The sequence below is a fragment of the Rhinopithecus bieti genome, unplaced genomic scaffold (genome assembly GCF_001698545.2).
Source record: "Rhinopithecus bieti isolate Rb0 unplaced genomic scaffold, ASM169854v2 scaffold_4907, whole genome shotgun sequence".
In the NCBI taxonomy this organism is placed as follows: domain Eukaryota; kingdom Metazoa; phylum Chordata; class Mammalia; order Primates; family Cercopithecidae; genus Rhinopithecus; species Rhinopithecus bieti.
The window spans coordinates 526,668-531,669 of record NW_016804501.1 but is presented as its reverse complement, the minus strand read 5'-3'; the positions used below and the strand labels follow the sequence as shown (position 1 = coordinate 531,669).

Below are 5,002 nucleotides of genomic sequence, written 5' to 3'. Positions count from 1 at the left end.
TACCACCTCTCATGGATTCATTGGCCAAACCACATGAAAGCACCCATTTTTAACCATTTCTCTGATTTAAAATAAATACTAGTAGTTTCATGTGGCTTAACCTAAAAAAAACGCACAAATGAAAAAAAAAATAACTTTTTAAAGAAATCCTTAAAAAAAAAGAAAAAAGAGCCAGGTGCAGTGGCTCAAGCCTGTAATCCCAGCACTTTGGGAGGCCGAGATGGGCGGATCACGAGGTCAGGAGATCGAGACCATTCTGGCTAACACGGTGAAACCCCGTCTCTACTAAAAAATACAAAAAACTAGCCGGGCGAGATGGCAGGCGCCTGTAGTCCCAGCTACTTGGGAGGCTGAAGCAGGAGAATGGCGTGAACCCGGGAGGCGGAGCTTGCAGTGAGCTGAGATCCGGCCACTGCACTCCAGCCTGGGCGACAGAGCGAGACTCCGTCTCAAAAAAAAAAAAAAGAAAAAAAGAAAAAAGAAAATGCTTGTGACTCATTTATGCCACCTGCTGGGACCCCGGGTTCTGGTCTGCAGGAGCTGGTGACGGGGTGGTCCTGGTCAACCCTCCTGCCCACCAGCAGGCAGTGCTCAGAGGAGCGAGGCACCACCCACCTGGGAGTCCCAGCGGCATCAGCAACAGGCCCTGCTGGCCAGGAGGGGCTGTACAAGACACTGCATGGGATCTGCACACCCCGAGATCCCCCTTCCAGGAACCACTGAGCCCTTCCCGGGGCCTTCCCTCTGTGCCTTTACCCCTCTCCAAACCCTACTGACCTAGCCCAGTCCCTCAGCCCCGAGGGGAAGCCAAGAGTGTGTAAGAACTGGGGGAGCCTGGAAAGCCCTCGGGTTCGGGGGCCCCTCCAAGGCTATAGGCATGACAGGACATCAAAGTGGGCATTCAGGACTGGGGAGGGCAGCTTCTCTGGAGGAGCCTTGAGGGTGACAGCCTTGGCCTTGATGGCCTGGCTTCCCACTTCCACCCCAACCTCCACGGTGTGGGAATCTTTGGCCCTGAGCGTCCGGCCTCACACTACCGTGCACCCGCAGGGTTTACTGACAGGGTGTGGGATCTCTGGCCCCGAGCGTCCGGCCTCACACTACCGTGCACCCACAGGGTTTACTGACAGGGTGTGGGGATCTCTGGCCCTGAGCGTCCGGCCCCACACTACCGTGCACCCGCAGGGTTTACTGACAGGGTGTGGGGATCTTTGGACCTGAGTGTCCGACCCCACACTACCATGTACTCACAGGGTTTACTGACAGGGTGTGGGGATCTTTGGACCTGAGTGTCCGACCCCACACTACCATGTACTCACAGGGTTTACTGACAGGGTGTGGGGATCTTTGGACCTGAGTGTCCGACCCCACACTACCGTGCACCCGCAGGGTTTACTGAGGGTGTCCCATGGCCAGTCACCGCTCTAGGTGCTAGAGATGCCCATCAGCACATTCTGCATTAAATACGTGCACTTCTTAGTCCTTTGTTAAGATCACAGCCCAACAGGGCCACTGTGCCTCATGGTTACAATAGCCTGTCACCTTCTCCAGGAAGCCCTCTGGAGTTTCCTCACACCGTCTATGATACTGGATGATGACTCCCTGCCCCCTCACCAGGGAAGGGTCCATACAGGCAGGTGCTTTTCCCACCCAGGCCAGCTGCTGCCGAGGTTGGGCCAGTGGGTGCTGAGACCCCTTGGGAGGACAACCCAGCCCCCAGCCTTCCTATATATAAGTGGGGTAACAGCTGGTGGCTGCACTAAGCAGCCCATTTACTCTGTGGGGTTCACGGCAGCGGGTTGGAGCACCCCTCCCTCTGGTCCCTGGGGAGCTGGGCAGCCACAGAGCCACATGCATTTCAAGAAAGTGGAGCTGGGCCTGGCAGGCAGCACACCCAGTGGCTGCGGAATGTTGCCCAACTTTGGAAGCAGGTGGTTTGGCTGCAGGTGTGAGCAGCCAGTCTGCTCCGGGGCCAGCCCGGGACAGGGAGCCCTGCCCACAGTCAACAGGCACTGTCACCGTGGCCCCAGGGGCACTGGAATTGGAGCATACAATGCTGTGGAATCTTGGGGGGGCGGTGGGTCTGTGGGGCAGGGCTGGTGGGTGCCTCCTACCTAACACGAGTTTGTGCTCAGGGGGCTGTGCCCCCAATCTCAGGCTAGGCATCCTTGGAGGGGCCGTCTGGGGGGCTGGAGTGGGAGGGTGGGAACTACTTCCTAGTTTGCCAGGAGCACCCCGACAGAACAAGCCTTGCAGGTTTGGGAGCCGCCAGCCTTCGGGTAGACACAGGTAGAAGTGGCCACCTGCCCCAGGGACCTCCTAAGCCCACCAGGTGCCCTTGCCCAGCCCTGACCCGTCCTGTGCTCCCAGCGGGGGCAGAGGCGCAGCTGTGGGGAGGCCTGAGCCTGCAGCGAAGAGGCGGCAAGCAGCTCACCAGGCAGCTCAGGTCCATCTGGGAGGGGTGGCCGATTCCCGGCTAGGGCTTGAAAATGTCCACCCAGGTAATAGGGTGGCGGTGGCGGCAAGGCGGGCTTGTTAGCTAAGGGGAGGAGGGGTTAACCAGGCCCGGAGCATGGTCCTGGAGCAAAGACCCCCGAGCCAGCACTTCAGGGCAAATGTGGCGGCCCCTCCCTGCCCCTCCTCCCCGCCCCAGGCCTCTACCCTGACCCACTCCCACCCACAGCGGGTAGGGGGATGCCTGCTGTGTGATGGCTACTGGGGTGGGGGCCCAGACCCCACCCTCCGGGTGTCCTCCTCCCCACCTCCTGCCCTCAGTACCTACAGAGCCTGTGGATCCCACGCAGGCGGGGGGGCGTCTGATCCTGGAAACCTGCTACCTGCCCCCCTCCACGCCCACCCGCTGCCTGGTCCTCCCTCTGCTGTCGCCACGGAGACCGCTGTCTCCAGGGCAACGGAGGCCGTGGCGGGCGGGTGCCGCAGCAGCAGCAGGGTGAACCTTCCAGAAGGCCACTGGGGAAGGGGAGGGGGTGCCGGGAGGAGGGAGGAGGCGGGAGGGGCCGCCGGGAGCTCTAGGGCGCCCAACCCACCGCACCGCCCCCTGGCTGATGATAGTTTCTGGAGCTGCTTAGGAGAGGCGGCCGCTCTCCTGCTCTTCCCATGGGCTGGGCCATTACCAAAGATGGGGACACAGAGGCCAGAGGCAGAGCCCTGCCCGGGGGCACCAGCAGGAAGTGGGCTCCCGCAGCCCCTGACTCTGATGCAGACGCCCAGGCCCACTCCGATTGACCGTTCAGCCACGCCTGTTGTCAGACACAACACGTATCTGTTTCCAGCCTCGAGGGGGCGTAATGCACACAGCACAGAATTCCCTTTGACGGTTTTTAGGGAGTTTATGGTTTTTACGGAGTTGTTTCTGGAGTGCAGCCACTGTCCTCAGGCTCTGGGTTGCACTGATTGGTTGTAACAGCTTCTCCCGCCCAGGGCACCCTGGCTGGCGGGTGCATCTGTGGCCCTGTTGTGCCATGGGGGTGGTGCCTGGGCCCGACCTCCATACTCATCTGTGACCCAACCTGCACGGGGCCTGGGGGTGGGGAGAGCAGGTGTCATCAGCCCCATTTTACAGATGAGCAAACTAAGGCTCAGAGAGTGTGGATAACCTGTTCACGGTCACATAGCACACAGTCAGTGATGGAGCCGTGGTCTGGTCCCAGCAACCATGTCTGACCCACTTGGCCATGCGGGGTTCCCCTGCACCAGCCTCCTCTGGGGGCTGACCCTCGGTTGGAGTGACCCCCTTGCTCCAGCCTCTTCCCCAGGGACACTGCCAGATCTCCTGAGTCTGTCTGTCTGAGCAACTGGGGAGAGGCCGAGACCATGGGACCCCATCCCACTGCCCACAGGGGAGGATGGGATTGTGAGGAGGATAAATAGCAAACACCTGAACACATACATGAGTCTCAGGTGGTCTTTACGTCCTGAATAGTAAGAACTGCTCTACTCGACCCTAACAGCCAACAATTACCAGCACTGCCCAACCATGCCACGTCACGGGTGCCACGTCCCTCAGGCACGGCGAGGCTGGGGTGGTCCCTGCTGGAGGGTGCCTGGCAGGTGCTCACAGACGACGGAGGGCTAACCTTATGAAGCGGGTGCTCTTATTACTCCCAGTTTACAGATGAGGACACTGAGGCACAGGGAGTTCAGACATCTATCCTCAGTCACACAGCCCAGGCTGCTGGCGAGGACACCGAGGCACAGGGAGTTGGGACATCTATCCTCAGTCACACAGCCCAGGCTGCTGGCTACAGGGCCTCCACGTGTGACCACCACGCTAGGCGGGGGTGAGGGACGGGCTGCAGGGCTGATGAAATGGGTGCTCGGGGAACATCCCGGGGGGACACGGAAGGAGCTGTCCAGGTGATGCGTGGGGCGGTGCTCACGTGCTCACGGTGGTGGGGACAGCAAGTGCAAAGGCCCTTAGGCAGGGAAACGCACAGTGCAGAGGAGCCAGTGGGACAGAGTCAAGGGGCGGGACGGAGAAGGAGGTGGGCCAGGTCACATGGAGCCCTTGGGGCCGACATGAGGAGGGGACTTGCCTATTACTGCAGGGTCCACAGGAGAAGCCAGGCTCCACACCCTGCCCAGACCACCCTGTCCTGTCCCTGCCATCCTGTCCCACCCAGACGGTGCCCAGGAGGGCCCAAATCCCAGAGTCGGGTGCCCAGGAGGCTCACAGCCACTGCATGACAGAAGTGCCATCCTGCATGCGTCTGACACCCACCCTGCGTCCACAGCCAGGGCAAGCGTCCCACTGGATCTGCTGCCAACAAGGAGGCAAACTCACGCATGCGCAAAGTGCCCCTGGAACCCCCAGGAAGACAGTGTGTCAGGGAACACCCTGCCGTCCCCCCAGATCCTCTCCAGCCTTCCCCCTTCCCGTCCCCCCAGATTCTCTCCAGCCTTCCCCTTACCGTCCCCCCAGATCCTCTCCGGACTTCCCCTTCCCGTTCCCCCCAGATCCTCTCCAGCCTTCCCCCTTCCC

The 5,002-nt window shown here is 60.7% G+C and overlaps 1 protein-coding gene across 1 annotated transcript in view; it reads right to left on the bottom strand.

Annotated features, from left to right (window-relative positions):
* The window catches only part of MMP17 (matrix metallopeptidase 17), a 21,195-nt gene extending 18,328 nt beyond the window's left edge, over positions 1 to 2,867 (bottom strand). The window contains exon 1 of the mRNA XM_017868818.1: positions 2,779 to 2,867. The gene's annotated coding sequence lies outside the window, so the exon portion shown is untranslated. The remainder of the gene's footprint in view (positions 1 to 2,778) is intronic.
* Positions 2,868 to 5,002: the final 2,135 nt, after the last annotated feature.